The following is a 21,690-nucleotide window of genomic DNA, read 5'->3' on the forward strand; positions in this document are numbered from 1 at the left end:
CCAAGTCATTGGCCTAGGAAAACACTCTGGGTAGGCTGAGCCTAGCTTAGTGCTGCCCAAATAGCACTCTCTGTGAAGTGGAACTGTCCTCTTCTTGTACTGTATTTGTCCAATATGGTAGCCACTAGCACCTATGGCTATTAACCTTTTGAAAAGCATCTCATGCGACTGAAGAACTGAATTTAAATGCCTTTTCATCTAAGTTTAAATAGCCATGAGAGGTTGGTGGTTATTGGTTATTGGGCAGCACAGGTCTAAATAATTCAAGTAATTTGTCTTGATGATATGAGACCATATTCAAGGCAATAAAATTATCTTTCCAAACAGCAACCCAGGGTCCTGATTATTGACTTAGTGTTGATTTGTGTCTATCGGTCCTTCAAACATGGCACAAAAACTACACTTACCCAAAAAGAGAAGACAGTTTTGGAAATCGGAACGGGGCAAATGGTTAGCTTCTGGGGTTTCAAATCTACCATGCCCTTACTAGCTGTGTGATCTTGAGTAATTTAACTACTTTGTGCCTCAGCTTCCCTGATTGTAAAAGGGGATAGTAATAGTAACGCTGTGAGAGTTGAATTAGTTGATACTTCTAAAGCATGACAACAGGGTCTGACACAAGCCTGTACAACATGGTGGGCGTTATAAATCATGCTCTGCATTTTGTATAAAAACATCAGTTTCAGGGAAATCAAACATTTCCAATGTCAGAGCCAATTTGTTGTGTTTAATTTGGCATCATTTGCACACTGCATGGAGGCATAGCTCTTAAATGTATAGTTAGATAAATATGCCACCCCAGAAAGTTCCTTCAGGTGTGTTCCCAGATTAAACCTAGCAACCACAAAATTTATTTCTCTTACGAGAGATTAGTGTTTGCACGTTCTAGAAGTACATGCAAATGAAATTATATGCACTCATTCCTGCTTTTGTGACTGCAAAGAATATTTTTTAAGGTCCACCCCCTGGTGAGTAGTAGTCTCTTGTATGACTATACCACAGTCTGTCTATCCTTTGTCCTGTTGATATTCAGTTGAGATTTTGGTTAATAACAAATAATGGAAGTTGTGCTAACCATTTGGTGCAAGCCTTTTATAGACATTCATTTCATTTCCTTTGGATGAATACCTAGGAGTAGAATTGCTGGGCAATAGGGGGAGGTGTATGTTTAAGTTTTAGGTAAGGTCAAAGTGTTTATCAAAATAGGTGACAATTTCCCACAGACGTCTTATTATGTTTTGAGAGAAGTAACTGCCTTTTTTCTTTTGTTTTTTTAAAGATTTTATTTATTTATTTGAGAGAGAGAGAGGGCATGCATGAGTGGAGGAAGGGGCAAAGGGAGGGGGAGAAGTAAACACCCCACGGAGCAGGGAGCCTGATGGGTGGCACACTCTCAGGACCCTGGGATCATGGCCTGAACCAAAGGCAGACACTTAACCCCTCCTGAGTGCCTTTGTTTTGGACTACTGTGTCAATATGGCATATTGAAAAGCCTTGCAAAATAGAGCTAGGGTCTACCTCTGCAGCAAAGAGTAGGTTTGCTTCCTGTCCAGTATCACAAAGAAAATGTTTCCCTCCAGAGCAAATACCTTACTCTCTGTTATTTAAAATTCAGGTTCCCTAAGCTCAAGATTTCTTTCTTCCAACATATCCTGACCATGCAGCTATCACCTGACTGTCTTCATCACTCTGTGGGAACTGGGGCTTAGAAAATTGGCACAAATGCTAATACGCTGGCTCATTGCTCTGACCTGAGAGTCTTGTGTTTTCTTCTAGTGTCTAGGAAACCATGGCAAGACTTAGCTGTGATCTTGCAAGTAAGGTAAAATCTCAAATCCTTCACAGTTCTGGGTAGTTTGGTAGCAAGGATTAGATGTTGACAAGACATATATTGCTGGAACAAGAAAGATGAAGTGTTTTTTGAGGTTTTAGGGACATACAATGGAATCAGCAGCCAACACATTGACCAAATTGTATGGTTATCAGGTGGGTTTATAAAGAGGCATTGGTGAGATATCTGCAGGCTGAGTTCCAGAAAGTAGGTTAAAGACAACTGTCTAAATGATGCCCTGATTGCTGTTAATGCTCCTACAGGTAGGGTGACTTCTCACCAGGCTGGCAATCATTCTCAAGTCCATCCATTCTAATGCTTTGTACAGAGATTTGTGTTAGCTAGCAGAAAACCTCACCTGCCCACCTCCTTCAGGCCATATTTACAAAAACACACACCTGTACCATTAGTAGAAGGAGGGTTATTTGCAGCTGCTCTGGGCATAAAGCAGGGCACTTATTATATCTTTGGCTGTTTCCTTGGAAGATGAGGGGGCTGGAGGTACATGCTGCTTGTTCAGGAAAATGGCAAGAGCTGAGCGTCCTCTGCAGGCCACCATGCCAACTGGAGAGGCACTCAGACATGAAGTAGAAAGGTCTCAGAGATATTTATTTCTTTTTGCCATGGATCTGGGCTGCGATAGCAAAGCTTTGACTCTGTGAGAGAGATTTCCCTGAGACAGAGGAAAACAAAACAAAACAAGAAAAAAAAAAGCAAAATAAAAACAACCTTTGGGAAACCATAAAGGAGGCATTGACAAGTATACAAGCTTGAACTATCCTAGACTGGATTTATAAGGCCGATAAAATGACCCATTGGCAAATGGGCCAGTGTGCTCTTTGTGGTTCCACTGCTCATATACGATTTCTGTGGTTTTACAGTTGTACTATGAGTGCCTGTAAAGTCGAGGGGGGATTTGTTTGTTCAGGGACTGTGGCCTGTAGAGAAGTGCTAGTGAGGGACAGAAGTCACTCCTCAGTTTGTCTCCTTGTCCTCGTGTAGCTGCTGAGGTGGAGACAATATCGTAACTGAGGAAGGGAAGGAGACATCACAGCCTTGATTAAGGACCTAGTGCCTCACAGGCAGTAGGAGATGCAAGACTGCAGTACCACACCCTGTCCGGTCCACTGTAAAGCCAACAGGAGCTGTTTTCCACAACGAAACCAACTGAATTCCATTCTTGCTCCTGTATTCTTGGTTTTTCTAGATACTGTGACTGTTACTGAATTGATTGCATGAACCAATGCCCTCGGTGTGTTGCCTTAGACATAGCCAACACTTTTTTTTTTTCCATCCCAAAGGCACCCAAGAACCGAGACTAATTTGCATTCACGTGGCAAAGCTGCTCATCTGCATTGGCAGTACTCAGCAGGGTTATCCAAACTGCACCCTTCCCCGCCTGCGGCTGGGTCAGGATGTAGAGTGAATGTCTACGCTTTGTGGTGTGAAGCTTTCACCATACAGATGATGCCCTGTTTATTGGCAAGTCAGGACCCTCATGCCCAAAGGTCCTGACTGCAGTCTCCATCCATGGGTAGGCGTGCTTAATAAACCCTGACAAAATTCAGGAGCTCATTTACCAAGTGAAGTCTCTTGGCATTATGTGAATAGAGTCACAACTCTCAGTTCCTCTGGCATTCAGGGAAAATTGCTTTCTCTTCCTCCAACAATGTTACCAAAAAGGAGACCCAAGACTTCATTGGACTTTCAGGTCTTAGAGACAGTATGGTCACGTGGGGGCATTCTACTCGGTCTCTTATTCATTGGCTACCCTCAAATCAGCATCCTTTGGGTGGGGACCAAACCAAAGTCTTCATCAGAAACTGTTTAACAGGCTATTACATGCCATTTACATTTGGAGTCCGACAACCCAAATTATGCCTTTGAGCAACATGTTTCTATGACAGATGATTTTGCCAAGCGGAACCTCTGCAAAGGGTGTCATCCTCTGCCCCAAGACCTCCTTTGGGCTTTTGGCTTATCACTTCCCTGACTCTGCTACAGGCTACATCCCTGTTGGAAATTAGCTCTTAGCTGGCTGCTGTCCTCTTGTTGACATGAATGCCTGAAGCGGGAGGCCAGCTGACTCTTCAGTCTGATGATCCCTTTTTGGTGTGACTTAACTCAGACTTAGTGACTATCAGCATGGAAGGGTCCTCCAAAGCTCACATCTTGGCTTTATGTGAAGAAAGTAGCAGCTGTTCCTGTTAGGGCAACTTCGTTCTCCTTTCTACTGCCTGGAGCAAATCTGCTGGCTCAGTGGGGCCCTGGGGTCACGGAAGTTCTACTAAATGCCTGAGCCTGTTTCACGGATGGCTCATCTAAACTGAAATGCAGCGGCGTCCACTGGGATAGTGCACCTGTTCAAACTCAGCACCAGCCATGCAGAACTGAAAATGGACACAGTTGCTCTGCCCAGTGGACAGAACTCAAGGTCATACATCTGACCAGTACTTCCCTTGATGAACCTTGTTGTATTGTTACCCACTCTTGGACTGTTTACTATTTACTATTACTTTAGCCAATTTGTTTGCCACTTGGAAAAGTACAGACTAGCAAATTAGAAACACTGTGCTTTATATGTCTTTATTATTTTTTATCATTATTTAATCATTATTTTAACATCACATTTCTTCTGTAGTTAGCACATTATGAGTTCTGAGAAATTTTTGCTTACTCCCAAATTGTGATGATATTATCCTCTTTTCTTCTGGAGACCATATAGTTTTAGCTTTTATGTTTCTATCTATGATGCATCTCAAAATAACTATGTCTTACGATGTAAGATATTACATAGGGGTCAAAGCTTTTGTTTTTATTATTTATTTTTTAACATGACATCATTTCAACACTAGTGGTTGGAGAGCTTTGCTTTCCCCGTTGAATTGCTGTAATGACCTTGATGAAAACCAAGTAACGATTAATTTTTAAAGTATGCATTATTATATTGTTATAAGAAGGATATCTTAATCAAGATACAAAAGGATCTAAAAACAAAAAGAAAATGCTCGTGTACCTGAAAAATAAACTTAAAACTTCCATTTTTCAAAAGTTCATTAAAGAAAATACAGATAAACCACTAATTAGAGAAGATAGTCCTGGTACATAGAACTGATATAGCTACAGATCTAGATATAAGTATATACTTCCTCAAATAAATAAGAATGGCATAAAAACTCAAATAATGCACTCAGATATTATCAAGCCATCTGTAGAAGAGAAAATGGCCAATGGATATATGGAGTGTTTAATTATATTAATAACCATTTTATATCCATTCCATTGGAAAACTTAAGGCAATGCAAGCTATTTATGATCATATGGATTTATTAAAAACTTATAGTTGATGCAACAATTTAGAAGACAATTTGGCATTCTTTTAGATGTAAATATTCAAATATCCTCTGACCTTGTTATGTTACTTCCAAGTATATATGCAAAGACATTTTGGTACTTATGCCACATGAGATATATATAAAAATATCCATAGCATCATTATTCATAACAGCAATACAAATGGAAATGGCACAAGTGTCTTTTAACAGGAGAAATTATCAGTAAGTTGTGATACATTCTTCATAGAGTATTACACAGCAGTGAATATTACTGAATTAATGTTCCATGCAAAATATAAATGAATTTTAATGTCATAATGCAATGTAAAAAAAGCAGGTTGCGTGAGACTACATATTTTTTTAAAAAGCAAAACCAAGAAATATATGTGTATTGCAAAAATACATTAAAAAGCAAACTACTAAAAAAAAAAAAAGAAAAAAGCAAACTACTGTCAAACAAATTAAGGACACATCACTTGGTGGGCGTGGGTGAATAAGAAAAAGAGACATAAATATCTAGAATCAAGTTGTCGGTAATGTTTTAACTTGAGGCACAGTAATTTCACCAATACCTGTGCTGGCTTTGGCAGCACATACCCCAAAAGTGGAATGATACAGAGAAGATGAGCCTGGTCCTGCACAAGAATAATTTCACAAATAACCATTATGTTACTTAAAATAGTTATGGAAATACATATATTTAAATACATAAATTCAAATGAATACTTGTTTAAATATACATATAAATTCAAGTTAAAAAGGGATGCATGTGATTTAATTATGATAGTGCTTTAAGATCTGAGGATAATAATCCATTGAATTCTGTGTTTATGTTCCCTCTATGAAAACTCAAGAAAACAAAACAGGCATGTGGTGACTATGAAGGGTGAAGCCACTGTGAACGCAAAAGTCAAATTCTGATCCTTGTATCATATTCTGTTCTTCATTACTGAAATATTTGAAGTGACCTGTCACTGACCTGCATGCTGGACATCAATAGGAGTGTGGTTACTAAGTTCCCTCAACTAATCTTCAAAGCTGCATGACTCTGAGTTGCTATCATGCGGATTATCCCTTTTATGAAACATTCCACCGCAGCATGGCCAAGACTTCCCATGAGAGTAAAGACTATTTTTTATTTTATCAGCCAGAGTGTGCTCTTCTTAATCCTGCCTGTTTGAACACCGTGTATCTCCACATGTTCCGCACAAGTGATTTTGAACATTAGTAAATCATCATTACCCCTGTTAGATCTCAAACTTGTCATGGATGCTGTTGCTTTTGGCCTGTGAGGGAAGCGAGGGCACCAGAGAGGATTCTAGCAACTGAAAAGTAGAGGCCTTGCATTGTTTCTATTTGTAGCACATCTTGACCAGTAAATAACAGGAAAAAAGATGAATATCGAAATAGATAGTGACAACTTGATCAAAGGAAGAGGGGGGAAAATGCAGTTATGTACAACAGGCTTAATCAGGTTAATTAGAATCTGGGTTGCATCTTGGACCTGGGAATACTCATCAGCTGGCTGTCATCTGAAGAAGGATTATCCTCACTTAGTCTAAGGAGCGTGGCAGGTGTGTCGCATGTGGATAGACCGTCTCACACCAGCTCTCTGGGGAGCAGCGCTGTCACAGCATTGCAATTTAGCAGACTGCCACTGCTCACACCGAAAAAATGCCTGGTGTCCCTAGTACTCCAGTGTCTGGAAGCGTCATCGTGCGGTGGAAGTGTTGGTGCAAAGGAGGGAGGAGGGGAGAGGTAAACGAGGAGAAGGGGAAAAAGAAGAAGGGGAGCCTGATGCGGGACTCGATCCCAGGACCCTGGGGTCACCGCCTGAGCAGAAGGCAGATGCTCAACCACTGAGCCACCCAGGTGCCCCTGAGGGTATTGTGTGTGTGTGTGTGTGTAATTATGACACTGTCCTTCTCTGAATTATTAATTTCTTTTTACTTTTTAATTTGGTTAGATATTTGTATCCTTATACTCTTCCAGTAACATAAAATACACTCAACACCACAGACCCCTAATAAATAAGAGGGCCCACAGAGGAAAGTTTTGTTTTTTTACTTCTCTTCTAGTTTCCCATTTACATGGAATATAATAGATATATACACACTCTAGATTTAAGAAATTAGATTCATAAGTCTAGTATACCTCTCAATTATGCTTACTTGCACTATAAAACTATAAAGTTTTGAACTAAATTCTAAAATATTTTAAGTCATAAACAAATATGTCTGTTTTTCATTAAAACTTATAAATTAATACAAATTGACCTAATATCCATATATTTTAAAAGCCTCTCGATAAATGTGTGGTCCTTCTCACCTCAGTCCAGTGCCTTATTTCACACCCTCTAGACATCCTCTCTGGATACATGCTTAAAAATTTTTTTAAGTTAAATTTTAGGTACATTTCTGATACTGACGATTTCCTTTCTAGATATGATGCTTAAACATGAGTTTACTGTTTTTTCAAAGTTTTAGGCATTATCTCTCTATTCGCTAGTTTTTTTAAAATTGAGCTTTTTGTTTTCACTCCCATATTATATCTCTTCTCTCATTCTCTCCCATATAGTTATATTACCTATTTTGATAAACTAAATATTTAGTATTTTTATTAAATATATCAAATTAGAAAGTTTGTTAAATATTTATCAGTTTTATTAAAGTAGCTATTTATAACTGAGTTGAATATTATGATTGTCATTTCCCTTATAACTCTCCACTTATTTAATTTGTCTTTAGTTATTCATATACTTACGTTTTTAGGTCTCACTAGCAATTTCCCTAAACCCTTCAAGAAATCTGAAAGAAAAATCAGAATATTGTTGGTTATACAATTGAATAGATAGCTTCCTATTTATTTAATTGATGCCATTTATCATGGAACTCACAATTCTCTAGTTCCAGTCTCTATGTTCATTTCAAAGAGACAGCAAAAGGTATGGCACTCATAAAATGAGAACATAATGTTATAACGAAAAGAATAATTAAAAAAAAAAAAGAAAAGAATAATCAGAGGCCATGAATGAACTGTGGAAGACAGATGTGAAGCGTTCATTTGTGAAGCTGGAATATACCAGCTCTTAAATGTGGATTTAAACATCATATTTAGAAGTGAAATTATTGGTATCAGGTAAAAGTACTTAAATTCTACCAGAAGATTAAGAAAATCACTAAATGAAAAACAGTAAATAATCAATGAGTGTCTTCCTTAGACCATGTATTAAACAACTTGCTGGTTTATCACTTTGTGTGGTAACCCCCAGAAACCAACAGAATGGATGTGAAGAGGCGAAGAGGCCTTCATTCTAATAAAACATAAATTGAAATACATCACCCTTTTTTATACCTCTAATGATGAATTTTTTTTTTTTTTTTTTTTTTTTTTTTGCATATAGACCTAAAGCTTCTCGTTGAGTTCGCAATCTAGTTTTGGGAGACAGACATGTTATCGCACTGCATGGAGCGCTTTAATAGGTGTATAGGTGTGTACACAGAGCACTTCAGAGGCAGAAATGAAGACCGGTTATCCTCAGTCTGAGAGCATGGGTGGATGTGGATATACAAAGAGAAAGAAGTTTCCTGAGTGGGATAATCCCTAGGTTAAAATCTAAAGAATGAACAGCAGCTATCCGGGTGCAACACAGGAAGAGAGGGTTTTTCTAAGCATTGATGTTTCCATCAGCATCTCTCACTGAATTGCAATGGTAGATGGAGGGCATTGGATGCATCCGTGAAGAGATGCTGAAAAATCAGTGGGGCTCATCACAAGTTTGGACAATATAAACTGTCACGTAATTGATAAAAATCGTTTATTTGATGAATCTGACCAGATCAAGAATGTGTGACTAATGTGACGCCAGGAGATTGGCAGGAAAATAAGACATCTACCTTAGGAAAGAGGTGGGAAGTGACTTTCCATCATTTTCAGAAATATGACATGCCTTTTCAAGTCGCTGAATTCTCATTATCCACCTGACAATCTTCCAGCACTAATGCACCTGTTGGAAGAACGTGGATGAGGACTTTTTCTAAGGACAAAAAGAGACTGTCACTTATCAAAGAGAAGCTAAACAAATGGTCTGAAACTATTAGAGAAGGATGTACATTCCTATATGAATACTTTCTGGAGACAGACTGTATTTTTATAAAATACCTATACAGCCGAGGGTCTTACGTGTTTTATTTTACGGGGACATAAAACAAATAATTTATCATTTCAGGAAGCATCACAGAAACTGCAACATTGTATTTCATTGTCGACATACTTGGGACTTTGTAAAATTAGAAATAAACCCACCATTTGCCTCGACGTGGATGGAACTGGAGGGTATTATGCTGAGTGAAATAAGTCAATTGGAGAAGGACAAACATTATATGGTCTCATTCATTTGGGGGATATAAATAATAGTGAAAGGGAATAAAGGGGAAAGGAGAAGAAATGAGTGGGAAATATCAGAAAGAGAGACAGAACATGAGAGACCCCTAACTCTGGGAAACTAACTAGGGGTGGTGGAAGGGGAGGTGGGCAGGGGGTGGGGGTGACTGGGTGGCGGGCACTGAGCTGGGCACTTGACGGGATGAGCACTGGGTGTTATTCTATATGTTGGCAAATTGAACACCAATAAAAAATAAATTTATATATAAAAAAGAAATAATGGCAGAGAAGGTTGTGTAAATGGAAAAGTCTTCCAGAGATTGTTCTATATATCCCCTACATGTTTGACCTAAGCACTGAATTAACTGGGATCTCAGAAATGGCATTTTATAACTGACTCAAAAACTGGGGCTAAGAAGTGGAAAAGTTATATTAATTACTCTTCCTGGTGAAGAGTGACTTTGAGGAGATGCATATATTTGAAGGGATGAAAGATGAACGTTCTGACCTGCAGAGAGATTAGAGATGTGATCAAGAATAGACAAAAGGAATTTCAGTGTCAAAAAAAAAACCCCTCAAATTCAATACAAAGTGAGCACATTGAAAATCATTACAACTAAGAACAAAAGACACAGCTATTAATGTAACGAGTTGCAAAATAAATATAAGATTATGCACCTCAACCTGCCATCATCAGGAGCACTACCAGCTGTCAGATAGAAGCAGAAAGGTCAAATAATTATATATCTTCATAAAATGAGATTTCAAGTGCACTTTGAATTCACCATGGAGCATCCTCAATCAATAACAATATCAAATTTTAAGAAAGGTGCAAAAGGAGCAATTCTGTAATTACAGTATAAGTGATACAATTATTTCAAATATTTCAATAGTCTTTGCCAAATGAGGACGGGAAAGATAACATTTCCTTAGAGTGGAAATGAGGATAGTGAAAAATTTTCCAAGTGTGTAATTCACAATAAGATTCAGAGGCTTTGGGGACCTCAGTGGTTGAGCACCTGCCTTTAGATCAGGGCGTGACCCCGGGGTCCTGGGATCGAGTCCCACGTCGGACTCCCTGCATGGAGCCTGCTTCTCCCTCTGCTTGGGTCTCTGCCTCTCTCTGTGTCTCTCATGAATAAATAAATAAAATCTTAAAAAAAAAAATCAGAGACTTGGAGAGTTCAAATAAAATTCCATGCTGTTTGAAGGCTTTGTTTTCATTTGTTTGTCTTAAGAACACCCTCAGTGTTCAAATGCTAATTTTGCCCCAACTCTAAGAAAATACAACATACAATATTCTAAATTTATAAATGCTAAGCCAGCATGGCCTTCTTCACAAAAATAAATACTATTTTTTAAAGTTTTTATTTAACTTCCAGGTAGTTAACATACAGTGTGATGTTAGTTTCAGGGGTACAGTTTAGGGATCCCACACTCACATGCAGCCCCCTGTGCTCGTTGTGAAGAAATGTCATTTAAAGGTACTCGAAGGTACTTTTGAATAGTAGATACTTGGTGAATTTTGTGCTTTTGTCTAGAGATTTTTATCACTGGCAGAAAGACTAGGGGAAGGAATTAATAGTCTGAGTGTCTCTCACATGCTTTTCAGTTTTATGCACATTATCCATATGACACGTTGACGAGGTGATCATCGCTGCCTTGTTTTACACATAAGAACCTGGACACATATGACTTAAAACTAAAAGCAGTAAATAGAGATAACAAAGGATGCTCTAGATTCAGGACACCTGGGCTTCATCATGGCTCCGTGACTCTCTAGCTGTGTGATCTTGTGCACATTACTTAAAGATTTTCTGTGACCAAGCGTTCACAGGGATAGTAGCACCTTACTTTTAATGTCCAGGTAAATTCAATTTACAGAAACGACCTAAGATGGGGCCAGACATTGGTTAGTATCCAATAAAAATAGGCTATTTCTTTAATTCTAATTTTTCTGTTTTTTTTTTTTTTTTATAAATAGCAAAAAGTAAAAATCTCATGCTTTATTCCTTATTTTGTTACCAGATTCCAATTTTTTTTTTCTTTTTAAAGAGTATTTATTTAAGGGGGTTGGGAGGAACAGAGGGAGAGTATCTCAAGCAGACTCCCACTGAGCAGCCCAATCTGGGGCTCGATCTCAGGACCCATGAGATCACGACCTGACCTGAAACCAAGAGTTGAAGGCCTAACTGACTGAAGCACCCCGGTGTCCCCAAAACACAAGGTTGAAAAGTAGCCTGTATACATATAATCTGCAAAAACTGGAACATAGAAGTAAGAGAAAATTAATTTGATATTTGTGTTATCTGTCATATCACAGTTTCTGACTTTAATGAAATCACTAACATTTTCAGGAAATTTCCTTGAAAAGAGAGTTTTGAAGATTCTGTATTGAAAAAGACATGAATATTATTAAATATTGTCATTGGAACAGATGAATTTTAAATATTAGAGTTCCTTTCTTCAGGGTATCATTTAAATAATAATACTAATAATCCCTATGTCCAGTTCAATTGTGAATGTGTTCATCATAAAACCAATATTTCTCACAGATGTTCTTCCTTATGAAAATAAAGTGTCATTTTTTTTTACATTCTTATTTTAATTCTAGTTAAGACAGATATTAGTTTCAGGTGTACCACATAGAGATACAATTCCATACATTACATGGTGCTCATCACAGGTGTCATATTGTTCTAAACAAATTTTAGAGATGCATTTAATATTTAATATCTTGTCCTAAAATGGTTTGTTAGATATCTCTGTTAAAAATGGAAGCAATAGGGCAGGCTGGGTGGCTCAGCTCTTTAGCGCTGCCTTCAGCCCAGGGCCTGGTCCTGGAGACCCGGGATTGAGTCCCGTGTCGGGCTCCCTATGTGGAGCCTGCTTCTCCCTCTGCCTGTGTCTCTGCCTCTCTCTCTGTCTTTATCTCTCTATCTCTCTGTGTATGTGTCTCATGAATAGATAAATAAAATCTTAAAAAAAAAAGAATTACTTTAAAAAATTGTAAGCAAGGAAAAATGATTTTTTTTTCAAAATGTTGGCTTTACCATGGCATTCAAAGCCTCCCAAAGACTATCTCCTCCAGCCTACCTATCCACTGCTCCTTTCCTGCCTTCTCCGATAAAGCTCCTCCTTCCGTTAATGTGTTTTGTTCATTAATCGCTAAATACACCTTTTTCTCTCCTACCTTTATCTGCTCTTCTTTCCTGGAATGGTCATTTCCTGCCTCATCCTCTACCCTGACACACAAACTTTGACCTGATTCAGCTCACTTCTGGGTAGGTTAGCCTGATTCCTCCACCCAGCTCCACAGACTACCTTTGGAAAGTATCATGTGCCTCTGTCTCTCTCCCTCCTTATTTTCTCCCCATGGAGTGGAGTTACAATAATCACCTTAATGTCCACCAGACTCTTCTGTTGAAATTTCTTTAAGGTACATTTAACACTTCCCACAAACTTTTTCATAACCATCATTGGAATTTGTTATTAACTCCTATTCCTAGAAGTGATAGCCTTTTTTTCTAGCTCATTAGCAGAAAAGAGGAAAATGAGGTTTGAACAAGTCAATTTACCTGTTTAATTTCACACAGTTTCTGACAAAGTCGGAACAAGAAGCTTTCCTTGAGATCAATCTTCCATTTCTACTCCCAGTGATGAGACATTGCTCTGTCTTATGGTGTCACCCCGGATTGATTATAATGTATCACCTTTTTTTTTTTTTCCGTTTGGATTCTCTACAAGACTTGCTCATTTATTGCATTTATGTCAATTAGTGATTGATTGAACAGAGTACATAAAATTTGTGGAGCAGCTGTAAAATCCACTTGCACTGTAATTTTGAATAATATATTGGTATACTTCCTGGAAATATTGAGGCAACATTTTCTAGGCCTACAGATAGAAAGAAATGGAATTGCTTCAGAATTCTATTTATATCTTGATCACATGTTTTTCCCAAGACAACTGGGAGCTATAAAATAAATTGGACAAGTATAGACGTAAAACCTTGAGTAAGTTTCTGGTTTCTCAAAACCTAGGGGATGTCTTGCACAAAACTGTTGTTTTCTAATAAAAAATACAATACTCTGAAAGGAGAATGTGTGGGGCTTCTCATATCTTTCTTTGCTCAGACCTAATCACATTACAAAATGAGCATCTGGCTATTGAAATTGCAGTCTACAAATACACAGGCAGCCTTTTCTTCCACTCAGTTTTTCATAACCATTTGATATTACATTATCCTTTTTGTATGAAGTCTGTGTTAGGTAGGAAGAATGAATCAAATAATAAAAACTCAATATGGAATCTCTCTATCATTTTATGCTTTCAAAAATAGTATTCCTTCACAACCTCAAGAGAGAGAGATTATTTTATAGATGTCAATGGCTTATGCACTGGAAGTCTCTGTGAGTGAAGCAGCATCTATCTGTACAGTATGGTAGTTAAGACTTAGCTCCCTGAAGTCAAGTAGTTACCTGAGTCTATCAGTTGATACTGCTCAGCAAATCAATGCCAAAGTCGATTTAGGGACACCTGGGTAAAACTAAAACTAAAATTTTAGGGGCACCTGGGTGGCTCAGTCGGTTAAGCATCTGCCTTCAGCTCAGGTCATGATCATGGGGTCCTGGGATCGAGCCCCACATCTGGCTCCCTGCTTAGGGGAAAGTCTGCTTCTCCCTCTCCCCCTGCCTCTCCACTCACGCCTCTCTGTCTCTCAAATAAAGGAAAAAAAAATTAAAACAAACAAAAGCCCTTAAAATTTGAGTGTAACAAACAAATATTTTGGCTTTAATTTTTGTTTCTTTTTTTATTTTTTTTTTCTATTTCTCTTCACCTTATAAACTTGTGCAAGACAGCGAGTATCAGGGTTCAAAAATCCAAATATGTTCAAAAGATACATAATTACCAGGTCATTTTTTGGGATAACAGGAAAATGGAAGATGGGGGAACTTGATAGTGAAAATTTCCCCTACAAATTTCACAGATCCAGAGATTTTAGGCAACTTAGATAAACTGAGATGAACATTCACTTTACTCAATGTATTAAGAACTTTCTGCTGTTTTCTACTCTTATATTTGTAGCTGTTCATATTTTAATAATGGTATAAGGTAAATGTGAAAAGTTTTCTCTACATTTATTGTTTTTCAAATTGTTTTCTTTCCCCACTAGGAATATTTGAGGTATATGAAACACTTGCTTAAATATGACAATCTGTCACTATTTGTAAGTAATTAATTTGGAGAGATTTTTATTAGGAAAATATTAATGAATTGCCTATTTTTACAGAGGCTCAGCTTATAGGAAAGATAAACTTCTCAATTCAAATGCCATTCTATTGGCATATGTATATGGATAGATGATAGATATAGATATGAATTCTTAATTTTCTGGGATTTCTGGATGTAGCTAATATCTGTTCCTAAAGATATTGAGGTGGAGTTATATTGTCCTTTAAAACCAAAAATATCAGGGTACACCTGGGTGGCTCAGCAGTTGAGCGTCTGCCTTCAGCCCAGGGCGTGATCCTGGAGTCCTGGGATCGAGTCCCACATGGGCTCCCTGCAGGGAGCCTGCTTCTCCCTCTGCCTGTGTCTCTGCCTCTCTCTCTGTATCTCTCATGAATAAATCAATAAAATCTTTTTAAAGAGAAAAAAAATATCAGGTTTATATCCAATATTTGCTTAATAATGTTACAAATTAGAAATGATTTCGCTGTAGTTAACAGAAGGTCTAAAGAACAATGGTTTGTTGATATAGGCAATTCATTAATCTAATTATACGATTTATTATCTAGCTTAGCTAGACAATTCATTATCTAATGTAACAAAAAAATCTGAAGTATCAGATTATTTGGTCAACCTCATTGAACAGTTCAACCTTGTTTTAATACTTGATCCTAGTGGCAATGGGCCGTGTAAAAATAATACATACACACATACTTACATAACTGTTTAAGGTAAGAAGTGGTGAGAAACTCAGGAAAGGGGGAAAGAAAGAGAACAGAAAAGGAAGGGAAGACATAGGCTCTCTTCATGTATGTTTTATCTTTTTCCAAAGAAAAGTAAATATATTTTACAAAAGGCTTTCCCTTACATCTCATTGGTCATAAAAATGAAATGGACACCTTAAGGGTGAGGAAGAATGGGGAAGCAAATTTTGTTTTTTCTTGCTTTTATTTTGTGAAGGGACTACAGGAGTAGTGTTTTGGGGAATGTTCCTGGACATAGACCAAAGGTTTCTGCCAAGAACATTTTCAGTGGTAAATATTTCAAAAGCCTATACCAATTTTTGTGAGACTTCTTTCTTATCATTGTTTAGGTATTTGGATAATGTCCACTAAAGGTCATCTTCAGATTTATTTTTACCAGACAACAATATTTTAGGGGAGCATCTAGTCAGCATCAAAGTAAATATTTTCATCTAGGTTCAAATCTCAGGTTGTCCGAAATTTATATTTTACATTGAGAGAACTCTGGATGTTTTGTTGTTGCTGTTGCTTTTAAGACATTTTTCTCAATCAGTTTTGATGGAAATTTCCAATTTACTAATTAGGAAAAATTAAATTTTAACATTATCACGGCTGGGTTAGCACTTATTATCAAAACTGCCTGAGTTTTGTTAAGTAGCATTAATTCTCACTGAGTGCTAAGTAATTAGTGCATTTTACTAATTGTTAAAATTAATAATTAATGAATCTAAGACTGATCAAATTCTATGCTGACCACCTAAAATCAACCTAAAAATCATTTCATTAAAATATATTAAATCGTAGCTCCTTTACTCTTCAGTATTATTGATGGAAGCACATTTCACTATGGCTTAAAGTAAAAGCAAACGGACGTACCATTTAATTCACCAAATATACATCTTTAAATAGTTAACGGGTTAACTTTTATATTTTAAATCCCGAACCCATCTACATTTGTAAAATGGAGATTCTATAGAATGTAAAGCCTCTTTCCTGAACAAGGTCAATTGTTTTGCTGTGTTGTTGTTGTTGTTTTTCTTAAGTAAATTCTACGTCCAATGTGAGGCTTGACCTTACCACCCTGAGGTCAGGAATTGCTCCCTGTACCAACTGAGCCAGCCAGGAGCTCCGAGGTCAATCGTTTTTATATCCTTTATCACTTCCCCATTTCCATTCATCCCCAAGGCATCTCTTATTCCTCTCCTCCACAAAACTTCTGCCTTTGAAACTGAGAAACATAATTGTTGTTAAGTTCAGTTCTCCAGAACTGCCCTGTGTGCATCCTGTCACTCTTCCTGGGCGGACGTCTTTACTTTGTCCAGCTAGTTCAAATGAAATTTGGAACTATTTATGCAAATCATTTAGGCCTTTTGATAGTATATCAAGTTTAACACATTATTTTTTTAAGGATTTTATTTATTTGAGACAGAGAAGGTGAGAGAGTACAAGCAGGGTTGGGGCAGAGAGAGACTGAGAAGACTTGCTGCTGAGCAGGGAGCCCACAATGGAGGGGCTCCATCCCAGGACCCCAGGATCACCACCGGAGCTGAAGGCAGACACTCACCAGATTGAGCCACCCACGTGCCCCTAACTTTATTTTTGAGTAACTTTTAAGTCACATATAATATATAAAATGGGACCTAAGGCCTTGACGATTTACAAAATATCTCTAACCTGAAAGAAAATGACAAAACAAAAAAAAAAAACAAAAGGCAGAAACAGGACATTTCCTGTAAGTCCCTATTTTTGTTTTTCATGAATAAAATAATCTTACTGCAAAGTCTTCGGGAATATATGTGGCGTTCAGGGTGCCTGTGAAATTAAAGGGAATATCGATCTTTCTATCCACCAGCTACCTATTTATTTGTATTGACTTTTCTGTTTTTATACAGACACACACACACCTATTTATAATTTCATATGTAATAATTGTGTAGTAACTACATAGGGTCACATAAAATATAAATGTCGTATTAGTTAAATTTCTGGTAGTTACCCTAATAGTATGCATTGGGTGAACAGTGTTAAATCTATCTCCTTTGTCATTATGCAACAGATCTGTTTTACTGTGAATGAGAATTCTTCTTCTTTTTTTTTTAAGATTTTATTTATTTATTCATGAGAGACAGAGAGAGAGAGAGAAAGAGAGAGAGAGAGATAGAGGGAGACAGAGACAGAAGCAGGCTCCATGCAAGGAGCCTGATGTGGGACTCGATCCCAGGACTCTAGGATCATGCCCTGGGCCAAAGGCAGATGCCAAACTGCTGAGCCATGCAGGCATCCCGAGAATTCTTCTTGACTGCAAAGAACTCACAGAATTGAAACAGGTGAGAATAAAAGAAAAAAAAGTAAGTTAGAAATAGTAAAAGTTTGAGTGTGTATTTAACTGACAAGGGTGAGTAAATGTCAACGTGACTTTCAGATAGATCAGTTCCACTTCAAAGATCTTGACAATATCTTTGTCTTTGACATGGGTAGTGGAGATTCTACAAAGCTCCTGCTGTGATTCTGGAGACTCCGTGGTGGGGGAGGTAATGAGAGACTTGTGTGTGCATAGAAAAGTGGCTCCTGTATGTGTCAATTTAAAAACTAAAGCGTCTTTTGGGGAGTCTTTGCTCTGGTTTTATATTGTAATAAATAGTGTCTCTGCTAGAGGTGACATTTATGGCTCCTCAGAGGTCTGCCGATAAGGAAGAATGCTACTGTTTCCTGAGTGGTTCTTGTTCCCTCTGTATGTCATTTTCCATCTTGCCCTCATAGTGGCTTTGAGACCAATTTAATCTGACTGAAAACAAAATCATAGAAGGAAGTCATAAAAATATCTGTTGGAGAACAAGATGTGTTCTTGTGGTAGCAGGTCAGAACCCTCCATTCCGTATTTGCATTCTCATCAGGTCCAGAGTGAACTCGAAGCTTTGGTTAGGAAAAATGCCCAAGTCAATTTGAAGACATTAAGGATTTAGTTGTGATGCAACTTTCAATGGGCAGCTGTAAAATTACGGCTGCTAAGGATTCTGCTTAATTCTGGTTACTGACGTTTTTGTTTGAGGAAAACTCAAAATGCATTTACATTTGTAGCTTCTTCAAAATGGTTCTTTAAACGTGAAAAAAGTCTTACTCATCATTAAGATGTAAGCACTTCCTTCTATATTCTGTGGCCTTTCTTGGCTTTCTCCTCTGAAGTAGCAAACTTAGACATATTGCTTATTATTCCCTGAACCGTCCTTTGATAGGTTTCTAGTCTGAGATATTAAAACTGAGGGAATGATCTTTGAAAGAGAGAGAGGGGGGAGGGGCAGAGGGACAGGGGCAAGCAGAGTCCCCACGGAGTGGGGAGGCAAGTGAGGACTCGCTCCCAGGACCCTGGGATAATGACCTGAGCTGAAACCAAGAGTTGGTCACCACTGTACCACCCAGGTACCCCTAGTAAATGATCTTTGATAAAACTTCAATACTATTATTTCTGTTCTTGTTTTTGACTATACTAAACATGCTTCTCTTAGATTTCTTAATTTAACATCTCTCCAAACAGAAGTGTCCTGGAAAATAGAAATAAAGATTAATAAATAAGTAAATAAATAAATAAATAAAAAGAAATGAAGATTATAACTCATAAATGGTGGTGGATAAATATTTGTGACATCTGACATAGATATGAGATGAATGTTTTATTTCTTTGCAAGCATAACATCTTTAAGATTGCATTAGCACACCATCCTTTCTCTCACAACTTTAAAGGATGATGTCTTTGGCCAAAGAAAATAAGTTTGCTTTGTTTAAAGTGTTTTATTCATTAATTACCTTCTAGTTATAGGGCAGGGAGTGAAGTAAATTTCTAAATAAAGTCAATACATGTAATACTGACATTTTACTTACTCTGGGTTACCTTAGCAGGTATACAAATTACCCACATTATGAGTGCTTTTTATTGAGATTTAGTATAATATATTGAGATGACCCTCTGTAATTTAAATAAAAGATGTCATAGGAGCAAATCATTTACATTTCTACATAAGGCAAGATATAAAATTAGCTTTCTATTTTTTAATTAATGTATCTAATGTATCATCTAAAAAATTAATGTATCATCTTTATATATTGATCAATAACAGCAAATAATGAATAATGATTGATATGCTTTTATAGAACACTGTAATATTCCATGATCAAAATAAATTAATTTAGTTCTTTTTACTGGGGCTGTCAATATTTTTATTCTCTTCTCTTAAAATGACTCTGTGTGTATGTGTGTTTGTGTGTGTGTGTGTGTGCGTGTGTGTGTTTGTGTGAGGAATAACCTGTAGGGAGGATCCAGAAGCTAAAAAGAAAGCACTTGGTGTCTTCAACAGAAAATCATAAATGTCAGAGACAACCCTTACGTATGGGACAAGAAATAATGGAGCAGACAAATGGAGACATATTTTAACTTCTGTTATGAACTGAACTATGTTCTCCCAAAATTTGTATGTTGAATCCCTAACCCTCAATGTAACTACATTTGGAAATAAGGCCTTTAAAGAGGTAATTAAGGTGAAATGATGTCATAAGAGTGGGTTCTAATCCAATAGGACTACTGTCCTTATAAAAAGAGGAAGAGATACCAAGGATGTGTGCACACAGAAGAAAAGGTCATATGAGGACATAGGGAGAAGGTGGCCATCTGCAAGCCAGAGAGAGAGAGAGAGAGAGAGAGAGAGAGAGAGAGAGAGACTTCAGGAGAACCAAACCTGCTGATACCTTATATTTGGCTTTCAACCTCAAGAGCTGTGAGAATATAGATTTCAGTTGTGTAAGCCAGTCCGAGGTATTTTGTTATCACAGCACAGACTGAAAAAGAAAAGTAACACAACCATCAATTGGTAAATCCAGTGGGGGGGAAGTTTGATAATAGAATAAAAGAAATAGCTGAGGACGAAGTGAAATCTTTGAGTAAGTGCAAAGACTGAGGGGGTGATTTTCCAGGCAAAACTAAAATAGAAAGTCATTTATTTTCCATGTTAATCTGTAGACTGACTTCAGATTTCGGTTATAAATTTTCTGAAATGGATTTATTAGCCCTAGCAAAAAAAAGAGAATAAATAATCTGATGAAGATTTTTTTTTATGAAAACCATCAATTTGAAGGCTGCTAAAACGTTGAAAAGGGAAAAGAAAATAATTCAGAATAAAAATGCATGAAGACATTAACCATCAACTCAAAGCTAATGTGTTAACACTACTATAGAGAAGAAGATTGATAAAAAGCATTAAAAAACTACATAGTAGTTGGGCATTTATTGTGATTTGCTATCCATATTACCATATATTTGAGTAGATAGTAATTTTTTTTTTTTTTAGATAGTAAGATTCATTCTGGTTAAATTCATTTGTTTTCACCTCATCTTCTCTTTGTTTTTTTGTTTGTTTGTTTTTTGTTTTTGTTTTTTTGTTTTGTGTGTGTTTGCATTATAAGTTTAAAATTCTTCTCTTATGGCAGCGATCAGAACACTGAAGATTATGGGCCGTTTCTAGTCACCACCTGTTTTAGTAAATAAAGTTTCATTGGCCCACAACTACATCTACTCTTTACATACTGTCTTTGCTATTTTTACTATAATAGTAGTGTTGAATAATTGCAATACAGATCATTTGGACCCAAAGCCTAAAATATTTATAATATGATCTTTAAAAAAATGTTGACTTTTTTTTATAGCAACAAGGATTTTCCATGTTATAGCAGTTGCTGCTACTGCTTGAATTACCTATTTATTGTATGTCAGTTTAGTTTCTTTAGCACCACTAAAACAGTACTGCCATGAGGACCCTGCCAGCTCACTTTGTTCAGTACTGTGTATGTAGCCTCTCCATAATCGCTAGTATGAAATAAGTGCACTATTCTTTGTTCAATAGGGGCATTTGGTTTTGAATTTCAAGTTGGTTATAAAGTTATAAAAATGCTTGAATGGGTCGCATGATCATTACTTATTATCACTAGCTCCCCACATGCCTTACTGAACTTTGCCAAATATGAGCCAGATCTGATTCTATAAATTGAGATTTTCCATTCTCTTTCTTCCTTTAGCTGGAACCAAATCATACCAAGTGTATCAAATGTATCAATTTCCCAAAGGTAACAGGATTGCCATAGCTCACCCCAAGTCCATCGTCTTTGTCTTCTCTGTTGACAG

The 21,690-nt window shown here is 37.2% G+C and overlaps 1 pseudogene; it reads left to right on the forward strand.

The window, feature by feature from the left end:
- Positions 1 to 5,740: 5,740 nt before the first annotated feature.
- Positions 5,741 to 5,838, forward strand: LOC112914625 (U6 spliceosomal RNA; annotated as a pseudogene).
- Positions 5,839 to 21,690: the final 15,852 nt, after the last annotated feature.

Source organism: Vulpes vulpes, chromosome 5, assembly GCF_048418805.1.
Source record: "Vulpes vulpes isolate BD-2025 chromosome 5, VulVul3, whole genome shotgun sequence".
Lineage (NCBI taxonomy): Eukaryota > Metazoa > Chordata > Mammalia > Carnivora > Canidae > Vulpes > Vulpes vulpes.